Source organism: Drosophila montana, unplaced genomic scaffold (assembly GCF_035044405.1).
Source record: "Drosophila montana isolate Dmon_TW-CO22-7 unplaced genomic scaffold, ASM3504440v1 contig_3733_1, whole genome shotgun sequence".
NCBI lineage: Eukaryota > Metazoa > Arthropoda > Insecta > Diptera > Drosophilidae > Drosophila > Drosophila montana.
Window position 1 is genome coordinate 10,409,938 of NW_026998620.1, and position 17,175 is coordinate 10,427,112.

Below are 17,175 nucleotides of genomic sequence, written 5' to 3' on the forward strand. Positions count from 1 at the left end.
CTATTAGGGTCAAAAAAAAAAAAAAATAGTAGAAGACTACTTAAAAAATGCCATTGAATGGGCGTAGAATGAGGCACAGGCACAGAGAAAAAAATAAGAAATACTTGTGCGTTGTGTGGCTCGAAGCCAAAGTCAAAGCCAAAGCCGTAAGGCGGTCAAGTGCCAACATGCATGGGTACCGCAAAACAGACCACAATACAAATAGAAGTCTCAAGCGGCAGGCACGTTGCCAGCAGCAGCCCCGGCAACGAGCACCTGGCAGCAGCAGCAGCAACAGAAGCGGCAACGCCAACTGAATTCCAAGCGGCATTCAGAAAGGAGAAGAAGAGCTCCAACTAATGGCTCAGCTGAACAGCGCATTAAACACTGCGTCTAAAAAAAATTGAGCTTATTAATGTGCTCACGGGGGTCAGCTGGGAGAAGTTTATAATGGAACGCGTCGATGTCAAAATGTTAACAGCGCCTAAATGCGATATCACGAGGGAGGGAAGCGGGACACTAAAACTTTGACTTGGACTCACAGTGGTTAGCTGGCGCTTTCACGCCGCGGCATCGAATTTTTGTCACGACTCTGGCGCATTTAACTTTTATTGGATTATTGTCAATTTAACAAGAAGCGCAAAAAATATAAGAAGAGTCAGTTTTATGAAAGCGAAATTGAATGCCATCGAAAGAGGTGAAACCTTTTTGGAGTGGTGTTTCCCCCTTCAAAAAAACTATGAGTCAGAGGTTAAATATAAATAGGTGCTACCAGTATTGAATATAAGAGTTAAAAAATTTGTATAAAGATAAATAATATTCCTAGGCGTTCAAGGGTAGCAATTCGGGGCATCAGATATGCCTGAGAAACAGATTTAATTCCGATTCATAAAACTGGCAATAGCAAAAAACATAGGTATCTGTAACTAAATTGGCTCTAAAGATGTTGGTATTTAACTTACATTAGATTTTGAAATCCGATCGTACGTATTTAATGCATTATATATAAAATTTGTATATTATTTAGTTCTCATCAGTCTCACTTCCATCTTCTGTTTACACAGTATCTGATATTTAAACTTAGCTCTTAGAGGATTAACATTTTTCCAAGCCTAAACAAGTCTTGTTCGATATTGACTGGACTTTTACTTTTTTATTGGCATTTTGATGCGATATATGCGACCGTATGCACAGCCACAGCTGCCAAAAGTCAAAGTTTAAATAAATACAAACGACTAGGCATCATTATTACCATTAATCCATGCTTCTCCTTCCCCATTTCCCATTGCATATGCCGCGTCGTGGCAATTGTGAGTTGCACCCAAAGCGTTTATTTCTTTTTCTTGTGTGCATTTCGTTGGCAATTTTTCGCGCATTTAATCGGCGACAATCACAAATCTTTTAGGGGGGCCTTTTTATTTATGGCCAAGCTGTAGACACCAACAAGCGAAAGTCAAATTCTTCGACGATTATTTCTTTGTAATTTCTGTTGGCGGCAGCAGCTTCTGCCCAAAAATTGTCGTGATGCCGTTTGCTGTAGAGTTTTGTGTCATTGCCGCTAAGTTGGGCGTTTGGAGGCGGCACAACTTCAACTCCTGCCATTGTGTGTGCCTGCCCGGGGATAGGTTCAGCTGGCAAAAGTTCATTGATATTTGAAAAGTGAAACTCTTGAAAACAGCATCCAGATATGAACTTAGATATTTGGTATGTGTATTTGGCCGCCAGCTGTGCAGATGCTGCTGCTGCATGTGGCAAAACTTTTATTTTTCAATTAATATTCAATTAAAATACTATACTATAAAGCAATGGCAAAACGAAAGCTAAAGCAAAATACTGCTACAAACAAACAAAAAATACTTTCACACAGCCGCAAATTATTTCGGGCAGCACTTCTGGATGAATTAGCCAAACTGCATGTCAAGTCGAGCAAGTGAAGCTGCAGCTCCCAGACATTTGGCAATGAAAGCGAAGCCAACCAATCAAGTGGCAAACAAGCAGTTAGCCTCAGTCTTAGTCTCAGTCTTAGTCTCAGTCTTAGTCTCAGTATCGGTCTCAGTCTCAGTCTCAGCCTCACTCTCAGCTTCTCAGCTTTAACTCCTGCCTGCCTGTTCCGTGTCTTGAGTGACAGCTGAAATGTGGGTTGGTTTCACGGCCGGACCATCTGATTTGCCTTAAGCGGCGGCAACGAACCCGCATGACCTCATTGGGGGGCATGCATTTTGCATATTTGACTTATGATTCATACACAGTTAGTCGAACCTAATCAAATCTGTCAACGCGCTAAAGCCCTTTGGGAATTACAAGTTTGTTATGTTAAAGGTTTCTTAACTATTCTCGCTGTTATCGAACTATTTGAAGTTTATACATAGTTACATATTTGGCTTTTGTGTTCTGCCTGGCTTTCACTTGCATCGCAGACCTCTGTTCAGGGTCTAAATGCTGTCTTCCTGTATAAAACGAAAGTTTCAGTTTTCGATTTTTGCATATAAATGAACTGCAATTTCTTGTTGTCAGTCAGTTTCCTTCCATCAAACGGTTCCCACTATCGGCTACTTAGGCATAAGTTAGCTACTGTTAAAAGGAAAATCTGGCCCTGGGTTATGGGCGAAATTAGCATTAACCCATTTGGCGACAAAAATTCAAAAGATTCTCTCGGATCTGGACAGTTAGGTTTGGTGGCCCCAGACATCTATTGTTGACAGACATTGCTAATTGCCAAAGCAAGCAACGACCGTTGTACCAACTGACCCAAAAGTTAAACAACTATTTAAATGAATGAAACGGAAATTTGGCGCATGGCAAACGAGGCAAACGGTAAAAAAACGAGATCTTAAGAACTGCAAAAGAAATAAATAAAATAAAAAATAGTGGTGAAAAGTTTGCCCAAAGGCCATATTCGAGTAGAGATTGGTTAATTCTTTTTCTACTATGCCGGCAACTCAATCAATTTTCTTTAATAAACTGAAACGGAAGCGGTTTTTGCAACATAATTTGATCAATCATGACAATTGCCGCACACCGTACGCTTCACTATTTTGCGGCTCTTACTCAGAATCGATGCCGATTTCTTTGACGACAACTTGATTAGCCGCTCGATTGTCATTATGAGCATTATTAGTTAGTTGGCGACAGCAGCAGCCGCAAAAGTAAATTACAGAATGTCAGAATTATTATTGAAAAGCGGTTTTAGTAAAAAAAGAAGACAACTCCGGCTACCAGCTGGTTTGGTAGTAGTAAAAGGAAGACTTGTGCCAAATGTCAATTCATTCAATTTCACAGCAGAACGCCTAAATGCGGTGGGTCCAATCTAATGTGTGTGTGTGTGTGCGTATGTTTGGACATTTGAAATTGTTTTGCTGACTGACAGCTGCTGCGTTAAATGCTGCCCAAGAGGCGTGGCACTGCCCACCGCAAGAAACCGCAGCTGCAACTGTTGCTGCCGTTGTTGCAACTGTTGCTATTGCTGTAATTGCAATGAAACCTGCACTGCGATTGAGCCTCTCTGCACGCTAATCAACGCTAACTGCAACAAACAAGCTGGACAAACAAACGCAAATTGTTTTCACTGTGCCTGTGTACAGTGGGGCCTTTGTGAGCTGGGCAAATATTAAATGCACATGACAAATTGCAAGCCAGAGCCCAGCAAAGAGCGTGTTGCAGATTTGCCCATTTGGCGGCAATTAAAGCGCACGCTTCGTCTAATCAACAGCGACTGGCAGGCTGCGTAAATTAATAGCTGCCAGGCAGGCAACCAGCCAGCCGGCCGGCTAACCAAGGAACCCAGCCAACAGCCAACCCACCCGGCAGATAAGATTACCCATCGGTTTTGTGTTGTAACTGTCATGTCATCATGACGATGATGCGGCTCCAGCTAAAACTCCAAGTGCAACTCCAACTCCGGCAGCAACTGCGATTGCGGCTCAGCCCAGTCATGGCCAGTGCAATTATGTGAGCAAATTTAAATACCAACGCAGGTTGTTGTTGCGGTGGCATCTTCATGACAGTGGCAGGCACTGGGTAATGGTAATGGTAATGGAACCCTAGCTAAGACAGTAGCTGCTTCAATCTGACATTCAATGCATCATTTCGGCTGGTGGTCTTTGCCCATCTCTTGCTCAGAGACAAGAGTCTAGCATTTTGACACGTTTCATTGCGGATTTCACACCATATCAAAAGTGCACAGGTCTTGATTATTTTAATTGCCCTCAAGTTGTGTTACATTAATTATGGGGCCCTGAGAAATTCAAGATTATCTATATGCATTATACAAATCTCCAAAGGGTGCTCCAAGATGAGCTGATAATTGGCATTTAAATGCAGCTGCCACAAGTGCATTAACTTTACACAAGGCCAACTCCATCTCTTTAAAAAAAATTGTTTGAATCTTTGAAAAAACCTTGAAAAAACTGTTACTGTTCTAATATAATTTACATCATTTTTTTTATTAATGGAATACGAATACAAAAAAAAAGGATTGCTCCTATTTTTTTATGAAAAGAAAAAAGGCATTAAAACCCATTTTTCAATCTTATCCCACATGGCTTAGTTGAGACGGTTCCACCAAAAGGCATCCTATAGAATATAAAATTTTACATATTTCTATCCTAAGACCATTAAATTTAAAATATGATATACCAATATATAACAATACTCAAACACTTCAAATTATAGTTGAAAAAAAAATATATGTATACTCCTAATTTATAGCAAATTACCCGATGAAAAGCTTCATAAGTAATTCAGTTTCAGTTCTTAATGCTTTGTTTGAAATCTATAGATTCCTAACAATGCACAGTATAATTGAATTTTACTATTTAAGTAAAAGAATATATTCCTTTAAATCGTATTGATTTAGATTAGATTAAGGTATTTGATTTTCAACTTGACAGAAGGTTCGAAGATGGTCTATGAATAGTGATTTATTTTGGACACAAAAAGTACTTGAACCCAATTTCATAAAAATTTCAAAAATCCTAATTTCATTTTAAAGGATAATAATTGTGGTTTTCAATTATAATTTTAAACGAATATTTCTAGACACTCACTTGATATTTACAAGAATTCTTGCAATGTTGTCAAAAGTCACCAGCGCCAAATATCCTTGAGATATTTGTAAAAAAAATCGGAGTTTTAATTTCTTTTTTAAAATGTTGCACTGTTTTCTTTTTAAATTCTTTGCACAGTTTCGTTCACTTTGCACTCTAGGTAGGATTAGTTGTTGTTACAGTTGCACTTGAAAGTTAAGACACGCTTCCTGGCAAATATGGGTATGCATATATTTAGTGCGTATTATTAAAATTTCTTTTTGTTTGTTTTTTTTTTTTTGCGAAGTAGTCGAGTCGCGTTGCGAACTTGACCGTCGAGAGTTGACCGAATAACTAAAGTAAACGTCGGGCTAATCGGTCGTTATATAAGTTTGAAGGCTTTGATGCAGTTGATGCTGCTGCTGCTGGTGTTGCTGCTGCTGTTGAGAGTTGCTCCGGCTGGCCGTGCGCTCGCCTTGACAATGGCAATGGTTGTGAGCTGGGGCTGAGCGACGAGCGTTGCTTTTGGCCGCAGCGAAAGAAAGCCACAAAGCAAACCAAACAAAGAAAGCCAAAGAAATGAGCGCGCGGACAAGCAAACCGCTCAAACGCTTTGAGTGTGCGCTGCATTTTGTGTTTGCTTTCGTGTTTGAGTTTGCGTTTGCTTTTGAGTGTGGAAAAGTCACCATTGGCTTTTGACTTTGTGCAGCTTTTCACTCGGCGCAGTCAGACAAAGCTGTTTGCTTCATTCTTTTGCGCTCGCGTGCGCGCTCTCCCACTCTCTCTTCGCGGCGCGTGTGTGTTGCTGGGAGTACTCTTTCTTTTTCCGTATGCCTGATTTCATTCATAATTTTAGAGCCCATCAAGTGATTACAAAATCCACTTTAGAAAAGTTCAAAACGGGCACACGACGTTCAAAATCATTAATTAAATGGAGACCAGTGCATGGTCGGCTTGGGAATCTAGAAGTTCGTAAAGAAAATCAATTTCTCAAGTTAGACACCGTACACTTAGCTGAGTTATTGGTACATGAAAATTATAATTATGCATTTTTTTTTTCGTTACACATTTTCCATATTTTCTGTGTTCTTTGTGTTTTTGCACACGTTCTATTGGGCCTTCACAAAGTTGTGGTCAGCCAAAGGCGGATTTGGTTGTCGTGCGTTTTATGCTCCACAAAGTTACAAAACTGCATAGAGAAATACTGTCCGGCAGTAGTACACAGTTTAACTGAATTAGGAGCCCAAAACGAAGTCAGTTGCTTTGTTAGAGAAAGGTAACGGCCGAAATGCATACACTTAAATTTATTCACAATATATTCTTTATGGGTACTCAGCGAGAAGCCTATGCTGAAGAAAGTTGATATACATTGATTCCTGTGTGAAAACGAAAGTCCAATTGTGTGGGATAACATTTTATCGAACAATTCAATTAAAACATTTGCATATTCAGCTCATAAATTCAACGATTAAAAGCTTAAAGCAATGAACTCGTCTATTTTAAATGTAAACAAACATCAAAAGCATCAAATCAAGAAAAGGCCATCATAAACTCAAAATGAATCAATTTGAATTTGATGAGAGATCTCTTGCTGCGCCGAAGCTGCGACTGCGCCTGCGCCTGCTGCTGCCATCACACGGCGACCTTTCGCTTTCAATGAATGACTGCGACAATGGCCCCCGCATACTGATGGGCTCGTCTACTTGGGTATAGCACAGATGATCATCACGATCTGGAGAAAGCAGCAGCAGTTAAGGCGAGAATTGCTGAATGAAATGGAAATAAAAATGGGAATAGCTATGACAATGGACATGAATGTGTCGCGCAAGGAAGTGCAAATGTTATTTAAGTATTCGCACTTCATCATTTGATGATAGCGGAAATGCAAAGCATCAAATGTGTCCGAAAATATTTACTTACAAGTATTTAGTTAGTATTTTGTTAAAGTATTTGAGAAAGGCAATTTGCATTTCACCGTCAAAACAACAACAATAACAACAAGAAATGTCTGCGACAATGACAAAAGGCAGCTGCTTTAAGCAGCGGCGATTTTGTTGATGAGCTTCAAAGATTTGACAACCGATTCGCCAACGGCAGGTGCATTATTTGGCTGTTTGTTATTTCCAAAAAAGAATCGCTGTTCACTTTCCTTTCGGGGTGAAAATGAAAATTGCGACGCTTTCGTTAGCAGCTGCAAATTGCATGGCCAATAAATGCGCTGATTTTGTGTCAGTTTGTTGCCTAAGTCATTTGTTTTTTCTTGCTCGCTTTGTAAATTAATGAGCGAAAAATACTTTTAATTACGTCGCATATGTCTGCTTTTGCTTTGTGCAATTAAGGTTCAGGCCAAAAAAAAACCAAAAAAAAAGAGAAGCTACCAATAATTCTTTGGCTGCAAGATGTGAATTGTTGGCTTCCTCCCTCTCTGACTGCCTGCCAGCCCGACTGGCTGCCTGCCTAGCTGGCTATGGTTGGGTCGTGGACCGCAAGCTTTGAGCTTCGTCGTGTTTCCATGCCTTCGCTTCTCGCTGACTCTGTGAATTCTAAAGCATCCGTTAACGTTTACCTTTGCCTGCTGATTAAGTTGCCAAAAACATACAAAATAAGACAGCCAACAGAGCTTGTGGAACCGAACATTCGATACCCTGTACAATTTAGTAAATCTAACTACAGCTATTGATTAGTAGCTATGGCTTAAAATATTTATATATTCTTGTACCCTGTTTTTCTGGGGAGAAAGCTTTTGAATTGGCCCATTTTTCGAGTGAAATTTTATTCAGATAAATGATGCAATTTCGTTAACTGCCAGCCCCGTTGGGGCAGGGCCGCTTAATTGTCTAATTATGAAATGCTTAAGCTGAACATATAGCCTGGTTCTTAGCCTCAGGCTAGCGAATGGGCCAAGCTAGATATTTAAGTGGGAAAGGAAAGAATATATCTTCTATAGTATCGATTGATTTTACTAAAATATTTCTTATAAATATATATATATATATCGAGAGTACTAAAATAAAAGGTACTCAGTATCGAAAGCTTGTTAATAATTATTTCTTAACAAACAATTATCCACCAATACTAGAAACAAGCCAATACCCAATTGCCAAGTTGCTGTACAAATTTAATTGATTGTGTGTCTAGCCTGCTGTTTACCGTTATATGCAATCAATTTAGTTGACAATACCCGCTTAGGTTTCATTGTAGGGTATAACAAACAAAAACAGCTAACGTTGTCCCATTGTAACTGCCTGTTGTTAACAAGGGGCCCCAGCCCAAGACGTGTTCCAGGTCCAGCACCGTTGCCAGCGCCAAATTGGGCGTAATATTATGCCCAGCCTGGGTGAAATATGAGCTGAGAAAATTTTATTTCTGCTTTGCATTGTGTGCCAGCATTGAATTTTAAATGTGCACCGCGAACCCTGAGAGCCTTTTGCTTAAGTGTCATGGCCGTGTATGTAAACCAGCATTTGTGGGTTCTTTAACACGCTCACGTTTGCTTAAATTGTAAACTAAATCAACTGCAGTGCGAAATCTTTTAAGCCTATGTACTTCTAGTACCTTAGAATTTCGTTGAAGAGCTTTAAGCATATTTTGATTTTCTTCAACATTTCAAGTTCACAACAGAGCTTGCAATAATTGGAAATATTCTTTTTGGGCGGCATTTATCAAAGCATATATGATGATAGAGCTTTGTTAAAATTTTGTGAAAGATCATTGAGGCTTGATTAACAATTGTTGCCGATAGCACTTGTTTGAGAGGCATGAAATCGTGTTGCCATAGTCTCTGCTCTGACTATACCATATCAAATATTTGCTATATGTACTTCACATACTTATAAACAATGTGCATTGTGTTCCGATCAAAGCATCTAATAATAATTGAGAGCATTTATAATTGTGTAAGCATTTAGCACATACTTTGTCTGTGATGGCTTTTATCCATAAAGGGCCGGCAGCATTTATTGTTGTCGTTGTTGTTGTATTCATAATTGAAGATCGGAATCTTTGGGCCGCTCATAAATTGTCTGAAGTGTGGAGATTCCATTTGAATGCTGTGGCAATAGCAACGCCTTTTGCCAAATAAGTTCAACGCCCCCTCTGGGCCAAGAGTTGAAGGCAAGAAGAAAAAATGAAGACGAAGTTATGCTAAAGCTAAACCCTTTCGGGTCTTCGCTCCAGAGATAAAACGTTGCGTTAATTAAAGCTGATTATTGTATGTAATTTGTTTGTGTCCTCCGGGCCGGCGCGGCCCTTTAAGTGTTGCTGCATATCTTGCCCTGGGCAGCGCTGCAAAATTTTATTGTCGTGGCCAACATGAAATTGAATACGTACATATTGGTTGTTTGTGAGTTTGTATGTGTGTGTGTGTGGGGAGTGGGGAGGGGGTAAGTATTTGGTCAATGCGGTGCCTTTTTCTGGCTAAATGTGCGTGTGACCCGGAAATACAAGTTGGCCCGTTTTTCGAGTGAAATTTTATCCAGATAAATGATGCAATTTCGTTAACTGCCAGCCCCGTTGGGGCAGGGCCGCTTAATTGTCTAATTATGGAATGCTTAAGCTGAACATATAGCCTGGTTCTTAGCCTCAGGCTTGCGGATGGGCCACTCAATCTTAACAGCCTTAAATTAGAAATTCTTTCGCTGCCCTTTTGCCTATCTAGCGTACATCTTTAAGCTGCACAAACCATAAATACTCATAAAAGAAATTTTTGCGGCCTAAAGATGTCACTGCGCATCATTCTAAGCCCGGTGAAAGTCGTTTTGCCAATGACAAGAACTTTTGTGCTCAATACTGCGACAAATGCCAGTGGTCCAACGCAGTCCATCACTGACCATGATCATCATGATCAGCTAGAGAATCATCATCTTTACAGAGCACCGCACGTGTAGCTAAGTATAGTGTGGCATGTGCGCGGCAACCGTCGTATAGCTTAACACAGAAATGATAATAGTAATAGACAATAATAGGTACTATGAAACTTATAAAGAAAATCCGAGAAAAACAAAAAAATACAATACTTTCTGCACTTCTTATACACTGCTGCGAGCCCCACAACTATGTGATCCCGCAGGTAAATAATTTTCATCGCATAAAATATAAACTGATAAAGTTGTATATTATTTTAAAGGGTTTCATTAAAAACCAACTATATTATTTTAATATTTTAATCAAAATACCCTATATGTTGTTTGGAAGGGTATTTTGACATCGACATGCCACTAACAGAAGTTGTTTTTTTTGTATGGTCAGATAAGTTGTAGGGTCTTAGTTGTTTTTGTTTTGCCCGTTTTTTGCTTGCTTTTGTTGACCCTTAACGAAGATCTATGGCCGAATAGTTAGTAAGTTTTCGTACATATTAAAATAGTCACCATTTCCGAGCAATTTTTCACATTGCGTAAGAGTTGAGAATGTTTTTTGTAAAATTAGTCCATAAATCATATGCGAATTCTGGAAATGGTAAGTGTAAGAACAGTTGGGGAGACGTGGGTTTCTTTTTGATAGAAAATAAAAAACTCAAGCTGTTGAGCATTCAAGAGCGCGATTCAAGTCCGAACATTGACTGTCAACTTAAATTTGGCTCCAATCACGTTTACTTAGCTGCTTTGCCACAATTTTCTATGCAACTCAAGTGACGCACGAAATTAGCCCAAAAAGAGGCAACTTGCAACATTTGTGGTTCAGTTTTGTGAACGGATCGTCACGTTTTCGCCACCTGAGATTGGTGGATTAGGCGGTATGGCTGGCAAAGTGCCAGCCTGCTGCTGCCTTTTTGATTCATTTACGCTAATTAGGTGACACAATTCTCACCTAATGTGGTCTGATAAGCCCAGTAGAATGCATTGGTCTGTCTGTTGGGCTTATATTGGCGAAGAACTGAGCCGCATCTGGCAGGCAACAAATTGTTGGCTGCCAAGTTGTGTGAAACTGTTGCTGCTGCTCATTTAAATTTTACACAGCACAGCAGTTTGACTTGGCCATTTTTGGTGAGTCTTTCTTAGTAGCCTGCTCCCGAAAACAATGGGCACTCGTATATCATGATAATCATAAAAGCCATGCAGCTTGTTGGCTCTCCCCATATGTGGCTGACTTGGGACCAACTGCAACCAACTGGACACAAGCGACTACATGAGTATTAAAAGCGCCGCACACTCCACTCTAGTGCAGTTTTTCTGGCCATAATTTGTTATCATATTAAAGTGCAACAGGAAGAGACAGAGTCCAGAGACACAGTTAGAGTTGCATTGCGGTCCGATTTTTGGTTTTTATTTTTTTTTTGTTAGTGGATGCCTATACACAATGGCGGAAGTTGTACAAGTATCGAGTAGTTGTGCATAATCGCTAGCGATTCGTATGAAGTTTATGGCAGCATTTGTTTGCCGATATTTGGCTCACAGCTCGTTAGTGAGTCGACACCTTGTAGGGGTATGCGATTGCACCCTTTCGCCAATTATTGTGCAATCAATATTGCATAATCTGGGCGGTGCAACAACAGCCGCTGCAACAGTGCTACAGTGCAACGCCCCGGCTAACGGCAGTCACACTTGTGGCACATAAATCAAAAAGCCGTAGAGAAGTGTAGCAAATCCGATTGGCAAAGCGCTAGATCGGTCTGCGTGCCATGCAAATGTCAGAATTTGGCGTGTCGTGTGTGGCTTCTGGGCATGGTTAAATGAAAGACAGTGGCATTACATGCCATCGCAGCCATACAAAGTCAATGGCAGTCATAGTCAAGGTCAGTTTTTGCCTCGCATGCATCAAATCAACTGGCTGCAATCAAAACACAGCAGCCAGCCAACATCTGCAAGGTGCCTCGCCCCAGACGTGTTAGCAACTGCAACTGCAACATGCAACAGCAGCAGCCTCCCAATTGAATGCTTCTCACCTCGAAATGGAGCAGAAGGCACTGTTCTATCGTTTTTCAAATTACAAACACATCGCCTCGACATGGATTGGTAAGGAAAAAAAGAAGAAAACTAGAAAAAAAATTGATCGCCTGTGATTAGCAGCGATTAAGATTAGAAGCAGGAGCTACAGCAGAGTAACAACACCCAGACCCAGACCCGCACCAGACCCGCGGTGTTTTGTCAGTTATGTGCAAAGTGGCCAAGAGCCGCTAACATTTTTCAATTAAAAAGCAAGTATGAAGCTATAGTAGCTAAAATTGACCGTGATCGACTATATGATACCCCGCAGCCGTGAAGACCAAACACCCCGAAGGTTGTTGGGAATTATTTTGTTCCGTCTCACTTGTTCTTCGAAACTGTCAATAAATTTGACAGATTTCTTTTAAGTGTTGGCTACGATTAGGCAGTTGCAGAGTTGCGTTTTGAGGACGCAGTGCTGTAAAACCCAGCACTAAAACTATTAAACTGTTCGAGCGAATAGGGAATTGATAACAGAATTAAAATTGGGAAGAGTCCGCTGCAGCCCAAAGATGTATTTAAAATATTGTGTTAACTACAAATGTTGTATGTAGTCTTACAAAACTAATTGAATTTTACAACACTGCACTGAAACTTGCAATGAAAGCTGTACGGAGCTCCAAAAATGTTCAATAAATATTTGAGCAGTTGTAAGATTCATAATTGAAATCCTTTAGTTAGGCTCAAATTGTGTGAAAGTTATGTAAATTTCGAATTTAAAAACTGCATGTACCCCACAAAAAGCCAGAATATTAAGAGCTAACAAGTTGGCAGCTCGCAGCTGCATCTGGATTAGATGCTGCATTTAAGATGCTGCGTTGACCAGACATCACGGCGATAATCATAATCTCGCGTGGTGTGTATAGACTTGTGTGTCTGCGTGGCAATTTTGTAGGCCTGTCATTAAACTTTCACATTGAAATCTATATATTTTATCAGTAACAAAACTCAACAAACTCGTTGTTTTGTCAATAATTAAATAAATTTCACGCTGGAACGAATGCTGTTGCCTTTGTCCCTGTAACTGTTGGATATCTGTGAAACTATTAAAGAGCCATCATAGTCTGGGCCACTTCTCACGTCAGTCAAAAGAAAGTAAACAAATAACAAAATATATTTACGATTATTAAGCGCCGGCGCGTCATGGCACGCGGCCAAATGCAGAGACCATGCTAAAAGGGTTCGAATATAAAGTACAACTATGAACTGTTTACACATATGTACAGAGGGTTTGGGCACTTGTGTATATGGTCATTGGCTGACATTATTTGCTTTGCTCGAAATTGTGCACTTTCTTCTCAAAGCGCTGCGGCCATCGCTAAAAACAAAACTAAACGAAATGGCAGCTGCAATTAGCCCGACTCGGTTAGCCATGTCGCTCTGTCATAAAAGATTAAAGACAGCCGTTGGCCTCTACACGCAATTTGGCTTAAATACGTCCGTCTGTCCAACCATCTCGTACAGCAATGAAACTAAGCTCATGTTGTAGAAAATATGTTTCGCTTGCATATTGTTTTTGTTTTTCCTTTTGTTGGGCATTAAATTTATTATTGTTAAATAAAAAAATTACTCTTGTTTTTTGACTCGCAGTTATGTAAGGCAACTAAAAATTGTTGTGCAACTGGCAAAAGTATTTTAAACGCGTTTATTGTTAACACTTTTCAAGCACTTAATTTGAGTCAATTTTGGAAATTGAGTTTTGAGCTTCAATTGAATGATGGTTTAATTTCTTTTAATGGCTTTGAATATTTCTGGCATTAATCAAATCTCTGCACGCACAACTTGACGAACAGAATCGCTGAATCATTTTGGCGCCTTTTGGATAATAAGTGGCCACTTAAATAATAAAAGCCAATTTGAATAGATGATCGTATCCAAATGAATAGTTGTTAAAAAATGTAATTGTAGGCAGTATTTTGAGTTGTTTTATTGATCAGCTAATCAAAATGGCAATGGCTCCACTTTGAACGAGGCAATACAGAGCTGGATCTTTTAATAATAAAAGAGTTCCGAGCAACTCCCGAGAATTTAATGTCACGAATCACATATCTCTCAGATAATAAGATTCTACTGGTGAATATGTTTCTTAAAGGGTTAGCTGCACCAAAAGTGAATTTTGGGTGAATCTGGTTGCTTTATCCAGGATACCGAATTATTTATTTCAGGTGATTGCTGGGCAGCTCAATGGATTCACGGGTTCTGTTAGTGTCTTATTTATGCCCGAACTCTTCGCATGATAAGCTGCTTGGTAGCGCTGATTTCCGATAGTTAGCTCATTTATTGTTATGAGTTGCAGCACAACTACCTAACAATTACTCGAAATTTGAAGCTGTATATCTTCACGAATTCTCTCACGTACCCAAAAAGCATCAAATATGTATGTTTGTGCTTATGTTAATGAAAGTATAATGTATATGTAAATTACATTACAATACAACTTGACAGCTGTCAAATGCAAACACAATTCTCCGCTGCAACTGTAAGGTTCTGAAGCATCATTGTAGGGTCCCTCGTTAGGAGCTCAAGTGGTCAGCAATAAAGCAAAAGTGAAAATGTTTTACACATGTTAACAGAACAACACCGGAAATTCAATTTGAATAGAATGCTGAGAGCACAATTGAAATATACCCAAAACGGACAAATGTCAGCTGTGTACATGAAAATGAGAATGTTGACTAGCATTTTTTTTGGGAACCCATAAGTACCTAAGGAGAAAAAAAAACAGTCACGCAAAGCGTTGCGTAGCAGGCATGTGTGCAACACATCTTCTTTGATCTCATCAGATTGTCAGCTCCCAAACTATGCTACACGCCATGAATAATGAAGCTGCTTTACGGTAATAAATAAGATTTTTGCTAGTGCCAAAAACAACAAGGTGTGAACGAAAGTGAATAAAATGAAAGTTATCAGCGCATCCGAAATGAGCCAATTCACGAAACTGTAGCACATCGTATCATATCCATCAAGAGATCAACTCAATAGCCGTTTAGAATAGTCCGCGTCTTGTGACGCAGTTTTCACTGTATCGCAATTAAAATTCTTTTGTTCGAACTAATGGATCTTTTACTTTCGGTTGGCTTGTGTTTGATTTGATTTCAGTTTGATATTCATTGAGAGCTCGCCGCGGAATCGCGTTTGGAACTCATTCCAGGCGCTGATGACGCAGCGCATTTCGTAAAAACCATAAGACATGTGTGTGATGTGCGACACGATTTTTCTCTCAATAACACAATTATTTTCAAATTTTCTGTTGTCACTGGAAATGTAGGAGGGTACACGGTGCGAAATTAAAGTAGTGTAGAACTAAAGCAAAGTCTAAGCCAGAAATTGTAACTAATTTGTTGTTGGGGCTTTCTTTTCGCTTTTGGTGGCTCTGCCAAATAAACAACAAAATGTTCAAGTTTCTCTTTTGTGTGCCAAAAGCAATGTGAATTGCCATCTTTTTTTGGATTGGACTCTTTGAGCAATGCTACTTTACCTTTTTTTGTTGTCAAGGTTAGAGCCGATGTTCCAAATTGAAATGACATTTTTAGTAGGGTTCTCAGTGGGGGTTTTAACGTCTTCAAATTTTTAGAGTAATATATAGCTTTAAAAGAAGCCTAGATGTGATATTCTTACTGCTATTCTCAGAGCTCACTCACAGCTGATAAGCTTAAAAGTGATACAATATATGTGCTCCTTAGCTTTAAATGTGTTATTAAACCCAAGAAAATAATAAGTAGTTTAATTTTAGTCAGTATTTTGGCGTTTCAAAAATATTTTACATAGTTTTAGGTACAGTTTATTAAACTTTTTTATTATTATTTCCAAACCTTACATATCTTTATCTAACATTTTCAGTCCCCCGATTGTTTACTAGATATACCTGCCTTCTGATTTTTATAATCAGAAATTAATATTGGTTTTATGTATGGGTTAAAGTTATTAGCTTGGTCATTGACCTGATAACCTTAGATTCATCTGCCTTATAGCTATTACATAATTCTTACCTAGAATGAGAGCGCACTTTTTGAAGTTCTTAGGTCTCACAACAGAGCAGTTTTGTAAGGGGTACAATCCGTCTAGTCAGCTTACACATGTTTAACGTCGGTTATTCCTTCCAATGGGCCAGAGCATACACACTCTACGCAACTATTTCATAAGCATTTCCATTTGATAACCAGTCGAGTCGAGCCGAGTTGCTACCGTTCGACGTTGCATCAACGCCATTTAACAGCGTAATTAACACATGTTGTCGCGCAATCAATTGCACACTCATGAGCACAGATATGGACATGTACATGGACATGGATATGGCGGCGACTTAGTTGGGTATGTGGTGCGAAATGCGGCTGCCTGTCGCTTCGCCCAACTGGCGCAGTGCCACTGTCCACTTGTTCATTAGCGCAATGTTCAACTATATTTGAGTTAGCTGCGCGTTGATACTTTGCAGCGGAACAGTGGGCAGCAGGTAGTGTCTATTGGCATTTGGCGGCGGATCAACAACGAACAGGTGACATACAGCCGGTGTAAGGATGAGAAAAATGACTCCGATGTAGCAGTTACAGTTATGTATCTTATGTATATTTGTCATGGTCAGCCCAAGTTTTAATTGAGTTATGAGACTTGCGTGTTCACAGTTGACTATTTGAATGACCAAATCTTGAGCGAGACAACAAACTCCTGGGAATTTTGCAGCGGATTCTGGGTCGCCTTAATGCAACAAGTTCCTGAGCATTTCCCAGAACCACCAGTATTGGACATAAAGGCTATGTGCCGCGTTCTTGACTTGTTTGGCCGAATGCCGTTTGTGTTTCATGACTGCGCCACAAATGGTCTAATGAGTAAATTAATTGCCTGGCTAAAGCGTTCATCTGAGACGGGTTCCAATGGCTTGCACTAATTCGCAATAAAAACTCAATTAACAATCGATCAAACTGATAAGCTGTTCGTAAGCCTATCAGCTGAAAAAGCACATCAAGTTTACCTGTCTCTCAACTCTCATTAGCATAGGCTGCTAATCCAATGAAAGTGCAGAGATTTGCCTCGATTTCTTTACCTACTTCACTTTTTACTCTCAATGCTCAACGCTCAATGCTACCCAAGTGATTCGAGCTTCGATCTACTTAATGATGCCATCCCAGCCACACATACAGGTCTCTCATTGAACTCATCAATTAGTCATTCACTCGAATGCCCATGAAACACACAATCATGCGGGGCAGCTCTCACTTTGCATATAGAGCATACATATATCTGTTCATCTGAAAAGT

At 39.7% G+C, this 17,175-nt stretch overlaps 1 long non-coding RNA gene across 1 annotated transcript; it reads left to right on the plus strand.

Annotated features, from left to right (window-relative positions):
- The first annotated feature begins 5,106 nt into the window (after nucleotides 1-5,106).
- LOC135435909 (uncharacterized) lies at nucleotides 5,107-6,446 on the plus strand. The gene is made up of 3 exons (XR_010437453.1): nucleotides 5,107-5,246; nucleotides 6,132-6,279; nucleotides 6,340-6,446. It is a non-coding gene; the product is annotated as an uncharacterized LOC135435909 (long non-coding RNA).
- The last annotated feature ends 10,729 nt before the right edge of the window (nucleotides 6,447-17,175 follow it).